At 44.4% G+C, this 23,208-nt stretch overlaps 1 long non-coding RNA gene across 1 annotated transcript in view; it reads left to right on the top strand.

Annotated features, from left to right (window-relative positions):
• The first annotated feature begins 18,147 nt into the window (after window positions 1-18,147).
• LOC309653601 overlaps window positions 18,148-23,208 on the top strand; it is a 339,910-nt gene continuing 334,849 nt past the window's right edge. Inside the window, exon 1 of the long non-coding RNA XR_014259265.1 lies at window positions 18,148-18,262. This is a non-coding gene — a long non-coding RNA (uncharacterized lncRNA). The remainder of the gene's footprint in view (window positions 18,263-23,208) is intronic.

Consider the following 23,208-nt stretch of genomic DNA (forward strand, 5'->3'; position numbering starts at 1 on the left):
CTGGTTTTGACACTTTATTCAGCATGGCCCTTTTGACCGATGGGAAGCGAGACTTCTTTGTAGCGCTGATTTGCCTTTCCAGGTTGCTTGCTTGGCCAAAAAGTGCGTATGCGTTTTTTCCTGAATATATTGAGGAAAAAACGCATACGCCCTTTTTGGCCAAGGGCATCATTGACGAGGTTTTGCCGCTTTTCCTGGGCTTTAAAGGCGATTCGAATCTCCCTCCTGAAATCTGTTTCCTGCAATTCTGCCTTGCTTTCAAATCCTCTTCGTTGCCTTCCCTCAATATATTTGTGGACGAGAGTGATCATTTATAAGTCTGCAGGTTTGTGAATAGCAGTGCCCCTGAGCTCCATTTTTCAACTCGCTTTCTTGGGAGCTGGCCGCAAAAGCGCAGGATTGCTTCAGGCCCTATTCTTGTTCCGGGCGGCAGGCTGAGCCTGTGCTTAATTCTTCTTGCTGATGGGAAAATAGAGTGACCTGTGCCTGTCCCAACACGTAGCGCTAGTCTCTCATTGTTTCCCCCTTTTCCCGTTCATCCTCAGGACAAATTGCAACCTGTACGGAACAGGAGGTTAAAGGTGCTGATTCTCCAATGAGGGAGACTGCTAGTAAAGCAGCTGGAATGGCGAATTCGAGCACAAGGAGATGAGAAATGAGGTGCGTTTTAGAAACCTTTCCCGATCAAACGGTATACCATCTTCTGGGTTTCTCATGCATGTTTTCGATGTAGGAAGATGCCCTTGAACCTGGAGATTTGGGACCCATGGGATGGGTACCACGCAGTATTACTTTAAAGGGTCTGCGTTTCCGCACCCAACCTCAGCAAACCTCTCAGCCCCAAGAGTGTCCACCCTTATGTCTCAATCAGCTGTGGGTCTAGATATGGTCAATCCAGGTAGCATCACTGCCCCTAAACGAATTTTGTAAGAATTTCTCTCTCTTTCACTGTCTTTTTTTCACAGGTTTTTAAAAGTAATTGATTTTTATAATGGGGTTTAGCTGCTTTTCACTGCTGTGTTTATGCCACTTTACACCCACTTGACTCACTTACAAAGAGATATCAATACATAGGTTTTAAGATTCTTACTAGTCATATATATTCTTGGGCCGTGAATAGGGGGTGTGGAGTCCAATTCACTGAGCAAGGAGTAGGTCTTGTCTATTACATATTGGGTTTATGGAACGGTATCTGAGCTAATTTGAAACCCTTGTTTTATGCATCACCCCACCTCACCTTTCCCGTTGAGCAGCCATAGGGTGTTTTCTAAACGTGTGACTCTGTTCTGTTTTGTAATTCAGTTCAAGGGTAGCGGTTTTTACATTCCCTCTATAAGTGATATCTTATGATAAGTGTCTTTTTCTGTGTGACTTATTTCACTTAGAATCGTCGTACCTAAATCCACTCATCATGCTGCTACTAGCCTTATGACGTTGATTTCATGGCTGAGTGATATTCCATTGTACATAAGGACCACAACTTATTTATCCATTTTTCTCTATCCTGAGATATTTAAGGTGTAACGAAGTGGAGGTTCTTGTCAACAGAGCAGCCCTAAACGTTGGGGTGCCTGTGTCTTGCTGATTTTTAGTTTTCCCAATTTATACGCCCATGAGTGGAAGTGCCCTATGCTCTCTAAGCTGAGTTTTTTAGATGTTTCAGGACACACCGTACACTTCTCCAGAGTGGCTGTTGGCAATTTACATCCCGCCCATCAGCGTAGCACGGCTCCCGTTTCTCCATGGCCTGCCCTGCATTTCTGGTTTTGACACTTTATTCAGCATGGCCCTTTTGACAGATGGGAAGTGAGACTTCTTTGTAGCGCTGATTTGCCTTTCCAGGTTGCTTGGTTGGCCAAAAAGGGCGTATGCGTTTTTTCCTGAATATATTCAGGAAAAAACGCATACGCCCTTTTTGGCCAAGGGCATCATTGTCGAGGTTTTGCCGCTTTTCCTGTGCTTTAAAGGCGATTCGAATCTCCCTCCTGAAATCTGTTTCCTGCAATTCTGCCTTGCTTTCAAATCCTCTTCGTTGCCTTCCCTCAATATATTTGTGGACGAGAGTGGTCATTTATAAGTCTGCATGTTTGTGAATTGCAGTGCCCCTGAGCTCCATTTTTCAACTCGCTTTCTTGGGAGCTGGCCGCAAAAGCGCAGGATTGCTTCAGGCCCTATTCTGGTTCCGGGCGGCAGGCTGAGCCTGTGCTTAATTCTTCTTCCTAATGGGAAAATAGAGTGACCCGTGCCTGTCCCAACACCTAGAGCTAGACTCTCATTGTTTCCCCCTTTTCCCGTTCATCCTCAGGACAAATTGCAACCTGTACGGAACAGGAGGTTAAAGGTGCTGATTCTCCAATGAGGGAGACTGCTAGTAAAGCAGCTGGAATGGCGAATTCGAGCACAAGGAGATGAGAAATGAGGTGCGTTTTAGAAACCTTTCCCGATCACACAGTGTGCCATCTTCTGGGTTTCTCATGCATGTTTTCGATGTAGGAAGATGCCCTTGAACCTGGAGATTTGGGACCCATGGGATGGGTACCACGCAATATTACTTTAAAGGGTCTGCGTTTCCTCACCCAACCTCACCAAACCTCTCAGCCCCAAGAGTGTCCACCCTTATGTCTCAATCAGCTGTGGGTCTAGATATGGTCAATCCAGGTAGCATCACTGCCCCTAAACGAATTTTGTAAGAATTTCTCTCTCTTTCACTGTCTTTTTTTCACAGGTTTTTAAAAGTAATTGATTTTTATAATGGGGTTTAGCTGCTTTTCACTGCTGTGTTTATGTCACTTTACACCCACTTGACTCACTTACAGAGAGATATCAATACATAGGTTTTAAGATTCTTACTAGTCAGATATATTCTTGGGCCGTGAATAGGGGGTGTTGAGTCCAAGTCACTGAGCAAGGAGTAGGTCTTGTCTATTACATATTGGGTTTAAGGAACGGTATCTGAGCTAATTTGAAACCCTTGTTTTATGCATCACCCCGCCTCACCTTTCCCGTTAAGCAGCCATAGTGTGTTTTCTAAACGTGTGACTCTGTTCTGTTGTGTAATTCAGTTCAAGGGTAGCGGTTTTTACATTCCCTCTATAAGTGATATCTTATGATAAGTGTCTTTTTCTGTGTGACTTATTTCACTTAGAATCGTAGAACCTAAATCCACTCATCATGCTGCTACTAGCCTTATGACGTTGATTTCATGGCTGAGTGATATTCCATTGTACATAAGGACCACAACTTCTTTATCCATTTTTCTCTTTCCTGGGATATTTAAGGTGTAACGAAGTGGAGGTTCTTGTCAACAGAGTAGCCCTAAATGTTGGGGTGCCTGTGTCTTGCTGGTTTTTAATTTTCCCACTTTATACGCCCATGAGTGGAAGTGCCCTATGCTCTCTAAGCTGAGTTTTTTAGATGTTTCAGGACACACCGTACACTTCTCCAGAGTGGCTGTTGGCAATTTACATCCCGCCCATCAGCGTAGCAAGGCTCCCGTTTCTCCATGGCCTGTCCTGCATTTCTGGTTTTGACACTTTATTCAGCATGGCCCTTTTGACCGATGGGAAGCGAGACTTCTTTGTAGCGCTGATTTGCCTTTCCATGTTGCTTGGTTGGCCAAAAAGGGCGTATGCGTTTTTTCCTGAATATATTCAGGAAAAAACGCATACGCCCTTTTTGGCCAAGGGCATCTTGTCGAGGTTTTGCCGCTTTTCCTGTGCTTTAAAGGCGATTCGAATCTCCCTCCTGAAATCTGTTTCCTGCAATTCTGCCTTGCTTTCAAATCCTCTTCGTTGCCTTCCCTCAATATATTTGTGGACGAGAGTGATCATTTATAAGTCTGCAGGTTTGTGAATTGCAGTGCCCCTGAGCTCCATTTTTCAACTCGCTTTCTTGGGAGCTGGCCGCAAAAGCGCAGGATTGCTTCAGGCCCTATTCTGGTCCCAGGCGGCAGGCTGAGCCTGTGCTTAATTCTTCTTCCTGATGGGAAAATAGAGTGACCTGTGCCTGTCCCAACACCTAGAGCTAGTCTCTCATTGTTTTCCCCTCTTCCCGTTCATCCGCAGGACAAATTGCAACCTGTACGGAACAGGAGGTTAAAGGTGATGATTCTCCAAGGAGGGAGGTTGCAAGTAAAGCGGCTGGAATGGCGGACCCGAGCACAAGGAGATGAGAAATGAGGTGCGTTTTAAAAACGTTTCTCGATCACACGGTATACCATCTTCTGGGTTTCTCATGCATGTTTTCGATGTAGGAAGATGCCCTTGAACCTGGAGATTTGGGACCCATGGGATGGGTACCACGCAGTATTACTTTAAAGGGTCTGCGTTTCCGCACCCAACCTCAGCAAACCTCTCAGCCCCAAGAGTGTCCACCCTTATGTCTCAATCAGCTGTGGGTCTAGATATGGTCAATCCAGGTAGCATCACTGCCCCTAAACGAATTTTGTAAGAATTTCTCTCTCTTTCACTGTCTTTTTTTCACAGGTTTTTAAAAGTAATTGATTTTTATAACGGGGTTTAGCTGCTTTTCACTGCTGTGTTTATACCACTTTACACCCACTTGACTCACTTACAGAGAGATATCAATACATAGGTTTTAAGATTCTTACTAGTCAGATATATTCTTGGGCCGTGAATAGGGGGTGTTGAGTCCAATTCACTGAGCAAGGAGTAGGTCTTGTCTATTACATATTGGGTTTATGGAACGGTATCTGAGCTAATTTGAAACCCTTGTTTTATGCATCACCCCACCTCACCTTTCCCGTTAAGCAGCCATAGTGTGTTTTCTAAACGTGTGACTCTGTTCTGTTTTGTAATTCAGTTCAAGGGTAGCGGTTTTTACATTCCCTCTATAAGTGATATCTTATGATAAGTGTCTTTTTCTGTGTGACTTATTTCACTTAGAATCGTCGTACCTAAATCCATTCATCATGCTGCTACTAGCCTTATGACGTTGATTTCATGGTTGAGTGATATTCCATTGTACATAAGGACCACAACATCTTTATCCATTTTTCTCTTTCCTGGGATATTTAAGGTGTAACGAAGTTGGAGGTTCTTGTCAACAGAGCAGCCCTAAACATTGGGGTGCCTGTGTCTTGCTTGTTTTTAATTTTCCCACTTTATACGCCCATGAGTGGAAGTGCCCTATGCTCTCTAAGCTGAGTTTTTTAGATGTTTCAGGACACACCGTACACTTCTCCAGAGTGGCTGTTGGCAATTTACATCCCGCCCATCATCGTAGCAAGGCTCCCGTTTCCTCATGGCCTGCCCTGCATTTCTGGTTTTGACACTTTATTCAGCATGGCCCTTTTGACCGATGGGAAGCGAGACTTCTTTGTAGCGCTGATTTGCCTTTCCAGGTTGCTTGGTTGGCCAAAAAGGGCGTATGCGTTTTTTCCTGAATATATTTAGGAAAAAACGCATACGCCCTTTTTGGCCAAGGGCATCATTGACGAGGATTTGCTGCTTTTCCTGTGCTTTAAAAGCGATTCGAATCTCCCTCCTGAAATCTGTTTCCTGCAATTCTGCCTTGCTTTCAAATCCTCTTCGTTGCCTTCCCTCAATATATTTGTGGACGAGAGTGATCATTTATAAGTCTGCAGCTTTGTGAATTGCAGTGCCCCTGAGCTCCATTTTTCAACTCGCTTTCTTGGGAGCTGGCCGCAAAAGCGCAGGATTGCTTCAGGCCCTATTTTGGTCCCAGGCGGCAGGCTGAGCCTGTGCTTAATTCTTCTTCCTGATGGGAAAATAGAGTAACCTGTGCCTGTCCCAACACCTAGAGCTAGTCTCTCATTGGTTCCCCCTCTTCCCGTTCATCCTCAGGACAAATTGCAACCTGTATGGAACAGGAGGTTAAAGGTGCTGATTCTGCAAGGAGGGAGATTGCTAGTAAAGCGGCTGGAATGGCGAACCCGAGCACAAGGAGATGAGAAATTAGGTGCGTTTTAGAACCCTTTCCCGATCACACGGTAGACCATCTTTTGGGGTTCTCATGCATGTTTTCGATGTAGGAAGATGCCCTTGAACCTGGAGATTTGGGACCCATGGGATGGGTACCATGCAGTATTACTTTAACGGGTCTGCGTTTGCTCACCCAACCACAGCAAACCTCTCTGCCCCAAGAGTGTCCACCCTTATGTCTCAATCAGCTGTGGGTCTAGATATGGTCAATCCAGGTAGCATCACTGCCCCTAAACGAATTTTGTAAGAATTTCTCTCTCTTTCACTGTCTTTTTTTCACAGGTTTTTAAAAGTAATTGATTTTTATAATGGGGTTTAGCTGCTTTTCACTGCTGTCTTTATACCACTTTACACCCACTTGACTCACTTACAGAGAGATATCAATACATAGGTTTTAAGATTCTTACTAGTCAGATATATTCTTGGGCCGTGAATAGGGGGTGTTGAGTCCAATTCACTGAGCAAGGAGTAGGTCTTGTCTTTTACATATTGGGTTTATGGAACGGTATCTGAGCTAATTTGAAACCCTTGTTTTATGCATCACCCCACCTCACCTTTCCCGTTAAGCAGCCATAGTGTGTTTTCTAAACGTGTGACTCTGTTCTGTTTTGTAATTCAGTTCAAGGGTAGCGATTTTTACATTCCCTCTATAAGTGATATCTTATGATATGTGTCTTTTTCTGTGTGACTTATTTCACTTAGAATCGTCGTACCTAAATCCACTCATCATGCTGCTACTAGCCTTATGACGTTGATTTCATGGTTGAGTGATATTCCATTGTACATAAGGACCACAACATCTTTATCCATTTTTCTCTTTCCTGGGATATTTAAGGTGTAACGAAGTTGGAGGTTCTTGTCAACAGAGCAGCCCTAAACTTTGGGGTGCCTGTGTCTTGCTTGTTTTTACTTTTCCCAATTTATACGCCCATGAGTGGAAGTGCCCTATGCTCTCTAAGCTGAGTTTTTTAGATGTTTCACGACACACCGTACACTTCTCCAGAGTGGCTGTTGGCAATTTACATCCCGCCCATCAGCGTAGCAAGCCTCCCGTTTCTCCATGGCCTGCCCTGCATTTCTGGTTTTGACACTTTATTCAGCATGGCCCTTTTGACCGATGGGAAGCGAGACTTCTTTGTAGCGCTGATTTGCCTTTCCAGGTTGCTTGGGTGGCCAAAAAGGGCGTATGCGTTTTTTCCTGAATATATTCAGGAAAAAACGCATACGCCCTTTTTGGCCAAGGGCATCATTGTCGAGGTTTTGCCGCTTTTCCTGTGCTTTAAAGGCGATTCGAATCTCCCTCCTGAAATCTGTTTCCTGCAATTCTGCCTTGCTTTCAAATCCTCTTCGTTGCCTTCCCTCAATATATTTGTGGACGAGAGTGATCATTTATAAGTCTGCAGCTTTGTGAATTGCAGTGCCCCTGAGCTCCATTTTTCAACTCGCTTTCTTGGGAGCTGGCCGCAAAAGCGCAGGATTGCTTCAGGCCCTATTCTGGTTAAGGGCGGCAGGCTGAGCCTGTGCTTAATTCTTCTTCCTGATGGGAAAATAGAGTGACCTGTGCCTGTCCCAACACCTAGAGCTAGTCTCTCATTGTTTTCCCCTCTTCCCGTTCATCCTCAGGACAAATTGCAACCTGTACGGAACAGGAGGTTAAAGGTGCTGATTCTCCAAGGAGGGAGATTGTTAGTAAAGCGGCTGGAATGGCGAACCCGAGCACAAGGAGATGAGAAATGAGGTGCGTTTTAGAAACCTTTCCCGATCACACGGTGTGCCATCTTCTGGGTTTCTCATGCATGTTTTCGATGTAGGAAGATGCCCTTGAACCTGGAGATTTGGGACCCATGGGATGGGTACCACGCAATATTACTTTAAAGGGTCTGCGTTTCCTCACCCAACCTCAGCAAACCTCTCAGCCCCAAGAGTATCCACCCTTATGTCTCAATCAGCTGTGGGTCTAGATATGGTCAATCCAGGTAGCATCACTGCCCCTAAACGAATTTTGTAAGAATTTCTCTCTCTTTCACTGTCTTTTTTTCACAGGTTTTTAAAAGTAATTGATTTTTATAATGGGGTTTAGCTGCTTTTCACTGCTGTGTTTATGTCACTTTACACCCACTTGACTCACTTACAGAGAGATATCAATACATAGGTTTTAAGATTCTTACTAGTCAGATATATTCTTGGGCCGTGAATAGGGGGTGTTGAGTCCAATTCACTGAGCAAGGAGTAGGTCTTGTCTTTTACATATTGGGTTTATGGAACGGTATCTGAGCTAATTTGAAACCCTTGTTTTATGCATCACCCCACCTCACCTTTCCCGTTAAGCAGCCATAGTGTGTTTTCTAAACGTGTGACTCTGTTCAGTTTTGTAATTCAGTTCAAGGGTAGCGGTTTTTACATTCCCTCTATAAGTGATATCTTATGATAAGTGTCTTTTTCTGTGTGACTTATTTCACTTAGAATCGTCGTACCTAAATCCACTCATCATGCTGCTACTAGCCTTATGACGTTGATTTCATGGCTGAGTGATATTCCATTGTACATAAGGACCACAACTTCTTTATCCATTTTTCTCTTTCCTGAGATATTTAAGGTGTAACGAAGTGGAGGTTATTGTCAACAGAGCAGTCCTAAACGTTGGGGTGCCTGTGTCTTGCTGAATTTTACTTTTCCCACTTTATACGCCCATGAGTGGAAGTGCCCTATGCTCTCTAAGCTGAGTTTTTTAGATGTTTCAGGACACACCGTACACTTCTCCAGAGTGGCTGTTGGCAATTTACATCCCGCCCATCAGCGTAGCAAGCCTCCCGTTTCCTCATGGCCTGCCCTGCATTTCTGGTTTTGACACTTTATTCAGCATGGCCCTTTTGACCGATGGGAAGCGAGACTTCTTTGTAGCGCTGATTTGCCTTTCCAGGTTGCTTGGTTGGCCAAAAAGGGCGTATGCGTTTTTTCCTGAATATATTCAGGAAAAAACGCATACGCCCTTTTTGGCCAAGGGCATCATTGTCGGGGTTTTGCCGCTTTTCCTGGGCTTTAAAGGCGATTCGAATCTCCCTCCTGAAATCTGTTTCCTGCAATTCTGCCTTGCTTTCAAATCCTCTTCGTTGCCTTCCCTCAATATATTTGTGGACGAGAGTGATCATTTATAATTCTGCAGGTTTGTGAATTGCAGTGCCCCTGAGCTCCATTTTTCAACTCGCTTTCTTGGGAGCTGGCCGCAAAAGCGCACGATTGCTTCAGGCCCTATTCTGGTCCCAGGCGGCAGGCTGAGCCTGTGCTTAATTCTTCTTCCTGATGGGAAAATAGAGTGACCTGTGCCTGTCCCAACACCTAGAGCTAGTCTCTCATTGGTTCCCCCTCTTCCCGTTCATCCTCAGGACAAATTGCAACCTGTATGGAACAGGAGGTTAAAGGTGCTGATTCTGCAAGGAGGGAGATTGCTAGTAAAGTGGCTGGAATGGCGAACCCGAGAACAAGGAGATGAGAAATTAGGTGCGTTTTAGAACCCTTTCCCGATCACACGGTATACCATCTTCTGGGTTTCTCATGCATGTTTTCGATGTAGGAAGATGCCCTTGAACCTGGAGATTTGGGACCCATGGGATGGGTACCATGCAGTATTACTTTAACGGGTCTGCGTTTGCTCACCCAACCTCAGCAAACCTCTCTGCCCCAAGAGTGTCCACCCTTATGTCTCAATCAGCTGTGGGTCTAGATATGGTCAATCCAGGTAGCATCACTGCCCCTAAACGAATTTTGTAAGAATTTCTCTCTCTTTCACTGTCTTTTTTTCACAGGTTTTTAAAAGTAATTGATTTTTATAATGGGGTTTAGCTGCTTTTCACTGCTGTGTTTATACCACTTTACACCCACTTGACTCACTTACAGAGAGATATCAGTACATAGGTTTTAAGATTCTTACTAGTCAGATATATTCTTGGGCCGTGAATAGGGGGTGTTGAGTCCAATTCACTGAGCAAGGAGTAGGTCTTGTCTATTACATATTGGGTTTATGGAACGGTATCTGAGCTAATTTGAAACCCTTGTTTTATGCATAACCCCACATCATCTTTCCCGTTAAGCAGCCATAGTGTGTTTTCTAAACGTGTGACTCTGTTCTGTTTTGTAATTCAGTTCAAGGGTAGCGGTTTTTACATTCCCTCTATAAGTGATATCTTATGATAAGTGTCTTTTTCTGTGTGACTTATTTCATTTAGAATCGTCGTACCTAAATCCACTCATCATGCTGCTACTAGCCTTATGACGTTGATTTCATGGTTGAGTGATATTCCATTGTACATAAGGACCACAACTTCTTTATCCATTTTTCTCTTTCCTGAGATATGTAAGGTGTAACGAAGTGGAGGTTCTTGTCAACAGAGCAGCCCTTAACGTTGGGGTGCCTGTGTCTTGCTGATTTTTAGTTTTCCCAAATTATACGCCCATGAGTAGAACTGCCCTATGCTCTCTAAGCTGAGTTTTTTAGATGTTTCAGGACACACCGTACACTTCTCCAGAGTGGCTGTTGGCAATTTACATCCCGCCCATCATCGTAGCAAGGCTCCCGTTTCCTCATGGCCTGCCCTGCATTTCTGGTTTTGACACTTTATTCAGCATGGCCCTTTTGACCGATGGGAAGCGAGACTTCTTTGTAGCGCTGATTTGCCTTTCCAGGTTGCTTGGTTGGCCAAAAAGTGCGTATGCGTTTTTTCCTGAATATATTGAGGAAAAAACGCATACGCCCTTTTTGGCCAAGGGCATCATTGACGAGGTTTTGCCGCTTTTCCTGGGCTTTAAAGGCGATTCGAATCTCCCTCCTGAAATCTGTTTCCTGCAATTCTGCCTTGCTTTCAAATCCTCTTCGTTGCCTTCCCTCAATATATTTGTGGACGAGAGTGATCATTTATAAGTCTGCAGGTTTGTGAATAGCAGTGCCCCTGAGCTCCATTTTTCAACTCGCTTTCTTGGGAGCTGGCCGCAAAAGCGCAGGATTGCTTCAGGCCCTATTCTTGTTCCGGGCGGCAGGCTGAGCCTGTGCTTAATTCTTCTTGCTGATGGGAAAATAGAGTGACCTGTGCCTGTCCCAACACGTAGCGCTAGTCTCTCATTGTTTCCCCCTTTTCCCGTTCATCCTCAGGACAAATTGCAACCTGTACGGAACAGGAGGTTAAAGGTGCTGATTCTCCAATGAGGGAGACTGCTAGTAAAGCAGCTGGAATGGCGAATTCGAGCACAAGGAGATGAGAAATGAGGTGCGTTTTAGAAACCTTTCCCGATCAAACGGTATACCATCTTCTGGGTTTCTCATGCATGTTTTCGATGTAGGAAGATGCCCTTGAACCTGGAGATTTGGGACCCATGGGATGGGTACCACGCAGTATTACTTTAAAGGGTCTGCGTTTCCGCACCCAACCTCAGCAAACCTCTCAGCCCCAAGAGTGTCCACCCTTATGTCTCAATCAGCTGTGGGTCTAGATATGGTCAATCCAGGTAGCATCACTGCCCCTAAACGAATTTTGTAAGAATTTCTCTCTCTTTCACTGTCTTTTTTTCACAGGTTTTTAAAAGTAATTGATTTTTATAATGGGGTTTAGCTGCTTTTCACTGCTGTGTTTATGCCACTTTACACCCACTTGACTCACTTACAAAGAGATATCAATACATAGGTTTTAAGATTCTTACTAGTCATATATATTCTTGGGCCGTGAATAGGGGGTGTTGAGTCCAATTCACTGAGCAAGGAGTAGGTCTTGTCTATTACATATTGGGTTTATGGAACGGTATCTGAGCTAATTTGAAACCCTTGTTTTATGCATCACCCCACCTCACCTTTCCCGTTAAGCAGCCATAGGGTGTTTTCTAAACGTGTGACTCTGTTCTGTTTTGTAATTCAGTTCAAGGGTAGCGGTTTTTACATTCCCTCTATAAGTGATATCTTATGATAAGTGTCTTTTTCTGTGTGACTTATTTCACTTAGAATCGTCGTACCTAAATCCACTCATCATGCTGCTACTAGCCTTATGACGTTGATTTCATGGCTGAGTGATATTCCATTGTACATAAGGACCACAACTTATTTATCCATTTTTCTCTATCCTGAGATATTTAAGGTGTAACGAAGTGGAGGTTCTTGTCAACAGAGCAGCCCTAAACGTTGGGGTGCCTGTGTCTTGCTGATTTTTAGTTTTCCCAATTTATACGCCCATGAGTGGAAGTGCCCTATGCTCTCTAAGCTGAGTTTTTTAGATGTTTCAGGACACACCGTACACTTCTCCAGAGTGGCTGTTGGCAATTTACATCCCGCCCATCAGCGTAGCACGGCTCCCGTTTCTCCATGGCCTGCCCTGCATTTCTGGTTTTGACACTTTATTCAGCATGGCCCTTTTGACAGATGGGAAGTGAGACTTCTTTGTAGCGCTGATTTGCCTTTCCAGGTTGCTTGGTTGGCCAAAAAGGGCGTATGCGTTTTTTCCTGAATATATTCAGGAAAAAACGCATACGCCCTTTTTGGCCAAGGGCATCATTGTCGAGGTTTTGCCGCTTTTCCTGTGCTTTAAAGGCGATTCGAATCTCCCTCCTGAAATCTGTTTCCTGCAATTCTGCCTTGCTTTCAAATCCTCTTCGTTGCCTTCCCTCAATATATTTGTGGACGAGAGTGGTCATTTATAAGTCTGCATGTTTGTGAATTGCAGTGCCCCTGAGCTCCATTTTTCAACTCGCTTTCTTGGGAGCTGGCCGCAAAAGCGCAGGATTGCTTCAGGCCCTATTCTGGTTCCGGGCGGCAGGCTGATCCTGTGCTTAATTCTTCTTCCTAATGGGAAAATAGAGTGACCCGTGCCTGTCCCAACACCTAGAGCTAGACTCTCATTGTTTCCCCCTTTTCCCGTTCATCCTCAGGACAAATTGCAACCTGTACGGAACAGGAGGTTAAAGGTGCTGATTCTCCAATGAGGGAGACTGCTAGTAAAGCAGCTGGAATGGCGAATTCGAGCACAAGGAGATGAGAAATGAGGTGCGTTTTAGAAACCTTTCCCGATCACACAGTGTGCCATCTTCTGGGTTTCTCATGCATGTTTTCGATGTAGGAAGATGCCCTTGAACCTGGAGATTTGGGACCCATGGGATGGGTACCACGCAATATTACTTTAAAGGGTCTGCGTTTCCTCACCCAACCTCACCAAACCTCTCAGCCCCAAGAGTGTCCACCCTTATGTCTCAATCAGCTGTGGGTCTAGATATGGTCAATCCAGGTAGCATCACTGCCCCTAAACGAATTTTGTAAGAATTTCTCTCTCTTTCACTGTCTTTTTTTCACAGGTTTTTAAAAGTAATTGATTTTTATAATGGGGTTTAGCTGCTTTTCACTGCTGTGTTTATGTCACTTTACACCCACTTGACTCACTTACAGAGAGATATCAATACATAGGTTTTAAGATTCTTACTAGTCAGATATATTCTTGGGCCGTGAATAGGGGGTGTTGAGTCCAAGTCACTGAGCAAGGAGTAGGTCTTGTCTATTACATATTGGGTTTAAGGAACGGTATCTGAGCTAATTTGAAACCCTTGTTTTATGCATCACCCCGCCTCACCTTTCCCGTTAAGCAGCCATAGTGTGTTTTCTAAACGTGTGACTCTGTTCTGTTGTGTAATTCAGTTCAAGGGTAGCGGTTTTTACATTCCCTCTATAAGTGATATCTTATGATAAGTGTCTTTTTCTGTGTGACTTATTTCACTTAGAATCGTAGAACCTAAATCCACTCATCATGCTGCTACTAGCCTTATGACGTTGATTTCATGGCTGAGTGATATTCCATTGTACATAAGGACCACAACTTCTTTATCCATTTTTCTCTTTCCTGGGATATTTAAGGTGTAACGAAGTGGAGGTTCTTGTCAACAGAGTAGCCCTAAATGTTGGGGTGCCTGTGTCTTGCTGGTTTTTAATTTTCCCACTTTATACGCCCATGAGTGGAAGTGCCCTATGCTCTCTAAGCTGAGTTTTTTAGATGTTTCAGGACACACCGTACACTTCTCCAGAGTGGCTGTTGGCAATTTACATCCCGCCCATCAGCGTAGCAAGGCTCCCGTTTCTCCATGGCCTGTCCTGCATTTCTGGTTTTGACACTTTATTCAGCATGGCCCTTTTGACCGATGGGAAGCGAGACTTCTTTGTAGCGCTGATTTGCCTTTCCATGTTGCTTGGTTGGCCAAAAAGGGCGTATGCGTTTTTTCCTGAATATATTCAGGAAAAAACGCATACGCCCTTTTTGGCCAAGGGCATCTTGTCGAGGTTTTGCCGCTTTTCCTGTGCTTTAAAGGCGATTCGAATCTCCCTCCTGAAATCTGTTTCCTGCAATTCTGCCTTGCTTTCAAATCCTCTTCGTTGCCTTCCCTCAATATATTTGTGGACGAGAGTGATCATTTATAAGTCTGCAGGTTTGTGAATTGCAGTGCCCCTGAGCTCCATTTTTCAACTCGCTTTCTTGGGAGCTGGCCGCAAAAGCGCAGGATTGCTTCAGGCCCTATTCTGGTCCCAGGCGGCAGGCTGAGCCTGTGCTTAATTCTTCTTCCTGATGGGAAAATAGAGTGACCTGTGCCTGTCCCAACACCTAGAGCTAGTCTCTCATTGTTTTCCCCTCTTCCCGTTCATCCGCAGGACAAATTGCAACCTGTACGGAACAGGAGGTTAAAGGTGATGATTCTCCAAGGAGGGAGGTTGCAAGTAAAGCGGCTGGAATGGCGGACCCGAGCACAAGGAGATGAGAAATGAGGTGCGTTTTAAAAACGTTTCTCGATCACACGGTATACCATCTTCTGGGTTTCTCATGCATGTTTTCGATGTAGGAAGATGCCCTTGAACCTGGAGATTTGGGACCCATGGGATGGGTACCACGCAGTATTACTTTAAAGGGTCTGCGTTTCCGCACCCAACCTCAGCAAACCTCTCAGCCCCAAGAGTGTCCACCCTTATGTCTCAATCAGCTGTGGGTCTAGATATGGTCAATCCAGGTAGCATCACTGCCCCTAAACGAATTTTGTAAGAATTTCTCTCTCTTTCACTGTCTTTTTTTCACAGGTTTTTAAAAGTAATTGATTTTTATAACGGGGTTTAGCTGCTTTTCACTGCTGTGTTTATACCACTTTACACCCACTTGACTCACTTACAGAGAGATATCAATACATAGGTTTTAAGATTCTTACTAGTCAGATATATTCTTGGGCCGTGAATAGGGGGTGTTGAGTCCAATTCACTGAGCAAGGAGTAGGTCTTGTCTATTACATATTGGGTTTATGGAACGGTATCTGAGCTAATTTGAAACCCTTGTTTTATGCATCACCCCACCTCACCTTTCCCGTTAAGCAGCCATAGTGTGTTTTCTAAACGTGTGACTCTGTTCTGTTTTGTAATTCAGTTCAAGGGTAGCGGTTTTTACATTCCCTCTATAAGTGATATCTTATGATAAGTGTCTTTTTCTGTGTGACTTATTTCACTTAGAATCGTCGTACCTAAATCCATTCATCATGCTGCTACTAGCCTTATGACGTTGATTTCATGGTTGAGTGATATTCCATTGTACATAAGGACCACAACATCTTTATCCATTTTTCTCTTTCCTGGGATATTTAAGGTGTAACGAAGTTGGAGGTTCTTGTCAACAGAGCAGCCCTAAACATTGGGGTGCCTGTGTCTTGCTTGTTTTTAATTTTCCCACTTTATACGCCCATGAGTGGAAGTGCCCTATGCTCTCTAAGCTGAGTTTTTTAGATGTTTCAGGACACACCGTACACTTCTCCAGAGTGGCTGTTGGCAATTTACATCCCGCCCATCATCGTAGCAAGGCTCCCGTTTCCTCATGGCCTGCCCTGCATTTCTGGTTTTGACACTTTATTCAGCATGGCCCTTTTGACCGATGGGAAGCGAGACTTCTTTGTAGCGCTGATTTGCCTTTCCAGGTTGCTTGGTTGGCCAAAAAGGGCGTATGCGTTTTTTCCTGAATATATTTAGGAAAAAACGCATACGCCCTTTTTGGCCAAGGGCATCATTGACGAGGATTTGCCGCTTTTCCTGTGCTTTAAAAGCGATTCGAATCTCCCTCCTGAAATCTGTTTCCTGCAATTCTGCCTTGCTTTCAAATCCTCTTCGTTGCCTTCCCTCAATATATTTGTGGACGAGAGTGATCATTTATAAGTCTGCAGCTTTGTGAATTGCAGTGCCCCTGAGCTCCATTTTTCAACTCGCTTTCTTGGGAGCTGGCCGCAAAAGCGCAGGATTGCTTCAGGCCCTATTCTGGTCCCAGGCGGCAGGCTGAGCCTGTGCTTAATTCTTCTTCCTGATGGGAAAATAGAGTAACCTGTGCCTGTCCCAACACCTAGAGCTAGTCTCTCATTGGTTCCCCCTCTTCCCGTTCATCCTCAGGACAAATTGCAACCTGTATGGAACAGGAGGTTAAAGGTGCTGATTCTGCAAGGAGGGAGATTGCTAGTAAAGCGGCTGGAATGGCGAACCCGAGCACAAGGAGATGAGAAATTAGGTGCGTTTTAGAACCCTTTCCCGATCACACGGTAGACCATCTTTTGGGGTTCTCATGCATGTTTTCGATGTAGGAAGATGCCCTTGAACCTGGAGATTTGGGACCCATGGGATGGGTACCATGCAGTATTACTTTAACGGGTCTGCGTTTGCTCACCCAACCACAGCAAACCTCTCTGCCCCAAGAGTGTCCACCCTTATGTCTCAATCAGCTGTGGGTCTAGATATGGTCAATCCAGGTAGCATCACTGCCCCTAAACGAATTTTGTAAGAATTTCTCTCTCTTTCACTGTCTTTTTTTCACAGGTTTTTAAAAGTAATTGATTTTTATAATGGGGTTTAGCTGCTTTTCACTGCTGTCTTTATACCACTTTACACCCACTTGACTCACTTACAGAGAGATATCAATACATAGGTTTTAAGATTCTTACTAGTCAGATATATTCTTGGGCCGTGAATAGGGGGTGTTGAGTCTAATTCACTGAGCAAGGAGTAGGTCTTGTCTATTACATATTGGGTTTATGGAACGGTATCTGAGCTAACTTGAAACCCTTGTTTTATGCATCACTCCACCTCACATTTCCCGTTAAGCAGCCATAGTGTGTTTTCTAAACGTGTGACTCTGTTCTGTTTTGTAATTCAGTTCAAGGGTAGTGGTTTTTACATTCCCTCTATAAGTGATATCTTATGATATGTGTCTTTTTCTGTGTGACTTATTTCACTTAGAATCGTCGTACCTAAATCCACTCATCATGCTGCTACTAGCCTTAGAACGTTGATTTCATGGTTGAGTGATATTCCATTGTACATAAGGACCACAACATCTTTATCCATTTTTCTCTTTCCTGGGATATTTAAGGTGTAACGAAGTTGGAGGTTCTTGTCAACAGAGCAGCCCTAAACTTTGGGGTGCCTGTGTCTTGCTTGTTTTTACTTTTCCCACTTTATACGCCCATGAGTGGAAGTGCCCTATGCTCTCTAAGCTGAGTTTTTTAGATGTTTCAGGACACACCGTACACTTCTCCAGAGTGGCTGTTGGCAATTTACATCCCGCCCATCATCGTAGCAAGGCTCCCGTTTCCTCATGGCCTGCCCAGCATTTCTGGTTTTGACACTTTATTCAGCATGGCCCTTTTGACTGATGGGAAGCGAGACTTCTTTGTAGCGCTGATTTGCCTTTCCAGGTTGCTTGGGTGGCCAAAAAGGGCGTATGCGTTTTTTCCTGAATATATTCAGGAAAAAACGCATACGCCCTTTTTGGCCAAGGGCATCATTGTCGAGGTTTTGCCGCTTTTCCTGTGCTTTAAAGGCGATTCGAATCTCCCTCCTGAAATCTGTTTCCTGCAATTCTGCCTTGCTTTCAAATCCTCTTCGTTGCCTTCCCTCAATATATTTGTGGACGAGAGTGATCATTTATAAGTCTGCAGCTTTGTGAATAGCAGTGCCCCTGAGCTCCATTTTTCAACTCGCTTTCTTGGGAGCTGGCCGCAAAAGCGCAGGATTGCTTCAGGCCCTATTCTGGTTAAGGGCGGCAGGCTGAGCCTGTGCTTAATTCTTCTTCCTGATGGGAAAATAGAGTGACCTGTGCCTGTCCCAACACCTAGAGCTAGTCTCTCATTGTTTTCCCCTCTTCCCGTTCATCCTCAGGACAAATTGCAACCTGTACGGAACAGGAGGTTAAAGGTGCTGATTCTCCAAGGAGGGAGATTGTTAGTAAAGCGGCTGGAATGGCGAACCCGAGCACAAGGAGATGAGAGATGAGGTGCGTTTTAGAAACCTTTCCCGATCACACGGTGTGCCATCTTCTGGGTTTCTCATGCATGTTTTCGATGTAGGAAGATGCCCTTGAACCTGGAGATTTGGGACCCATGGGATGGGTACCACGCAATATTACTTTAAAGGGTCTGCGTTTCCTCACCCAACCTCAGCAAACCTCTCAGCCCCAAGAGTATCCACCCTTATGTCTCAATCAGCTGTGGGTCTAGATATGGTCAATCCAGGTAGCATCACTGCCCCTAAACGAATTTTGTAAGAATTTCTCTCTCTTTCACTGTCTTTTTTTCACAGGTTTTTAAAAGTAATTGATTTTTATAATGGGGTTTAGCTGCTTTTCACTGCTGTGTTTATGTCACTTTACACCCACTTGACTCACTTACAGAGAGATATCAATACATAGGTTTTAAGATTCTTACTAGTCAGATATATTCTTGGGCCGTGAATAGGGGGTGTTGAGTCCAATTCACTGAGCAAGGAGTAGGTCTTGTCTTTTACATATTGGGTTTATGGAACGGTATCTGAGCTAATTTGAAACCCTTGTTTTATGCATCACCCCACCTCACCTTTCCCGTTAAGCAGCCATAGTGTGTTTTCTAAACGTGTGACTCTGTTCTGTTTTGTAATTCAGTTCAAGGGTAGCGGTTTTTACATTCCCTCTATAAGTGATATCTTATGATATGTGTCTTTTTCTGTGTGACTTATTTCACTTAGAATCGTCGTACCTAAATCCACTCATCATGCTGCTACTAGCCTTATGACGTTGATTTCATGGTTGAGTGATATTCCATTGTACATAAGGACCACAACATCTTTATCCATTTTTCTCTTTCCTGGGATATTTAAGGTGTAACGAAGTTGGAGGTTCTTGTCAACAGAGCAGCCCTAAACTTTGGGGTGCCTGTGTCTTGCTTGTTTTTACTTTTCCCAATTTATACGCCCATGAGTGGAAGTGCCCTATGCTCTCTAAGCTGAGTTTTTTAGATGTTTCACGACACACCGTACACTTCTCCAGAGTGGCTGTTGGCAATTTACATCCCGCCCATCAGCGTAGCAAGCCTCCCGTTTCTCCATGGCCTGCCCTGCATTTCTGGTTTTGACACTTTATTCAGCATGGCCCTTTTGACCGATGGGAAGCGAGACTTCTTTGTAGCGCTGATTTGCCTTTCCAGGTTGCTTGGGTGGCCAAAAAGGGCGTATGCGTTTTTTCCTGAATATATTCAGGAAAAAACGCATACGCCCTTTTTGGCCAAGGGCATCATTGTCGAGGTTTTGCCGCTTTTCCTGTGCTTTAAAGGCGATTCGAATCTCCCTCCTGAAATCTGTTTCCTGCAATTCTGCCTTGCTTTCAAATCCTCTTCGTTGCCTTCCCTCAATATATTTGTGGACGAGAGTGATCATTTATAAGTCTGCAGCTTTGTGAATTGCAGTGCCCCTGAGCTCCATTTTTCAACTCGCTTTCTTGGGAGCTGGCCGCAAAAGCGCAGGTTTGCTTCAGGCCCTATTCTGGTCCCGGGCGGCAGGCTGAGCCTGTGCTTAATTCTTCTTCCTGATGGGAAAATAGAGTGACCTGTGCCTGTCCCAACACCTAGAGCTAGACTCTCATTGTTTCCCCCTTTTGCCGTTCATCCTCAGGACAAATTGCAACCTGTACGGAACAGGAGGTTAAAGGTGCTGATTCTCCAATGAGGGAGACTGCTAGTAAAGCAGCTGGAATGGCGAATTCGAGCACAAGGAGATGAGAAATGAGGTGCGTTTTAGAAAACTTTCCCGATCACACAGTGTGCCATCTTCTGGGTTTCTCATGCATGTTTTCGATGTAGGAAGATGCCCTTGAACCTGGAGATTTGGGACCCATGGGATGGGTACCAGGCAATATTACTTTAAAGGGTCTGCGTTTCCTCACCCAACCTCAGCAAACCTCTCAGCCCCAAGACTGTCCACCCTTATGTCTCAATCAGCTGTGGGTCTAGATATGGTCAATCCAGGTAGCATCACTGCCCCTAAACGAATTTTGTAAGAATTTCTCTCTCTTTCACTGTCTTTTTTTCACAGGTTTTTAAAAGTAATTGATTTTTATAATGGGGTTTAGCTGCTTTTCACTGCTGTGTTTATGTCACTTTACACCCACTTGACTCACTTACAGAGAGATATCAATACATAGGTTTTAAGATTCTTACTAGTCAGATATATTCTTGGGCCGTGAATAGGGGGTGTTGAGTCCAATTCACTGAGCAAGGAGTAGGTCTTGTCTATTACATATTGGGTTTATGGAACGGTATCTGAGCTAATTTGAAACCCTTGTTTTATGCATCACCCCACCTCACCTTTCCCGTTAAGCAGCCATAGTGTGTTTTCTAAACGTGTGACTCTGTTCTGTTTTGTAATTCAGTTCAAGGGTAGCGGTTTTTACATTCCCTCTATAAGTGATATCTTATGATAAGTGTCTTTTTCTGTGTGACTTATTTCACTTAGAATCGTCGTACCTAAATCCACTCATCATGCTGCTACTAGCCTTATGACGTTGATTTCATGGCTGAGTGATATTCCATTGTACATAAGGACCACAACTTCTTTATCCATTTTTCTCTTTCCTGAGATATTTAAGGTGTAACGAAGTGGAGGTTATTGTCAACAGAGCAGTCCTAAACGTTGGGGTGCCTGTGTCTTGCTGAATTTTACTTTTCCCAATTTATACGCCCATGAGTGGAAGTGCCCTATGCTCTCTAAGCTGAGTTTTTTAGATGTTTCACGACACACCGTACACTTCTCCAGAGTGGCTGTTGGCAATTTACATCCCGCCCATCAGCGTAGCAAGCCTCCCGTTTCTCCATGGCCTGCCCTGCATTTCTGGTTTTGACACTTTATTCAGCATGGCCCTTTTGACCGATGGGAAGCGAGACTTCTTTGTAGCGCTGATTTGCCTTTCCAGGTTGCTTGGTTGGCCAAAAAGGGCGTATGCGTTTTTTCCTGAATATATTCAGGAAAAAACGCATACGCCCTTTTTGGCCAAGGGCATCATTGTCGGGGTTTTGCCGCTTTTCCTGGGCTTTAAAGGCGATTCGAATCTCCCTCCTGAAATCTGTTTCCTGCAATTCTGCCTTGCTTTCAAATCCTCTTCGTTGCCTTCCCTCAATATATTTGTGGACGAGAGTGATCATTTATAAGTCTGCAGGTTTGTGAATTGCAGTGCCCCTGAGCTCCATTTTTCAACTCGCTTTCTTGGGAGCTGGCCGCAAAAGCGCACGATTGCTTCAGGCCCTATTCTGGTCCCAGGCGGCAGGCTGAGCCTGTGCTTAATTCTTCTTCCTGATGGGAAAATAGAGTGACCTGTGCCTGTCCCAACACCTAGAGCTAGTCTCTCATTGGTTCCCCCTCTTCCCGTTCATCCTCAGGACAAATTGCAACCTGTATGGAACAGGAGGTTAAAGGTGCTGATTCTGCAAGGAGGGAGATTGCTAGTAAAGTGGCTGGAATGGCGAACCCGAGAACAAGGAGATGAGAAATTAGGTGCGTTTTAGAACCCTTTCCCGATCACACGGTATACCATCTTCTGGGTTTCTCATGCATGTTTTCGATGTAGGAAGATGCCCTTGAACCTGGAGATTTGGGACCCATGGGATGGGTACCATGCAGTATTACTTTAACGGGTCTGCGTTTGCTCACCCAACCTCAGCAAACCTCTCTGCCCCAAGAGTGTCCACCCTTATGTCTCAATCAGCTGTGGGTCTAGATATGGTCAATCCAGGTAGCATCACTGCCCCTAAACGAATTTTGTAAGAATTTCTCTCTCTTTCACTGTCTTTTTTTCACAGGTTTTTAAAAGTAATTGATTTTTATAATGGGGTTTAGCTGCTTTTCACTGCTGTGTTTATACCACTTTACTCCCACTTGACTCACTTACAGAGAGATATCAATACATAGGTTTTAAGATTCTTACTAGTCAGATATATTCTTGGGCCGTGAATAGGGGGTGTTGAGTCCAATTCACTGAGCAAGGAGTAGGTCTTGTCTATTACATATTGGGTTTATGGAACGGTATCTGAGCTAATTTGAAACCCTTGTTTTATGCATCACTCCACCTCACCTTTCCCGTTAAGCAGCCATAGTGTGTTTTCTAAACGTGTGACTCTGTTCTGTTTTGTAATTCAGTTCAAGGGTAGCGGTTTTTACATTCCCTCTATAAGTGATATCTTATGATAAGTGTCTTTTTCTGTGTGACTTATTTCACTTAGAATTGTCGTACCTAAATCCACTCATCATGCTGCTACTAGCCTTATGACGTTGATTTCATGGTTGAGTGATATTCCATTGTACATAAGGACCACAACATCTTTATCCATTTTTCTCTTTCCTGGGATATTTAAGGTGTAACGAAGTTGGAGGTTTTTGTCTACAGAGCAGCCCTAAACTTTGGGGTGCCTGTGTTTTGCTTGTTTTTACTTTTCCCACTTTATACGCCCATGAGTGGAAGTGCCCTATGCTCTCTAAGCTGAGTTTTTTAGATGTTTCAGGACACACCGTACACTTCTCCAGAGTGGCTGTTGGCAATTTACATCCCGCCCATCAGCGTAGCAAGGCTCCCGTTTCTCCATGGCCTGTCCTGCATTTCTGGTTTTGACACTTTATTCAGCATGGCCCTTTTGACAGATGGGAAGTGAGACTTCTTTGTAGCGCTGATTTGCCTTTCCAGGTTGCTTGGTTGGCCAAAAAGGGCGTATGCGTTTTTTCCTGAATATATTCAGGAAAAAACGCATACGCCCTTTTTGGCCAAGGGCATCATTGACGAGGATTTGCCGCTTTTCCTGTGCTTTAAAGGCGATTCGAATCTCCCTCCTGAAATCTGTTTCCTGCAATTCTGCCTTGCTTTCAAATCCTCTTCGTTGCCTTCCCTCAATATATTTGTGGACGAGAGTGATCATTTATAAGTCTGCA

Source organism: Balaenoptera physalus, assembly GCF_965194825.1.
Source record: "Balaenoptera physalus genome assembly, contig: HAP1_SCAFFOLD_656, whole genome shotgun sequence".
NCBI lineage: Eukaryota > Metazoa > Chordata > Mammalia > Artiodactyla > Balaenopteridae > Balaenoptera > Balaenoptera physalus.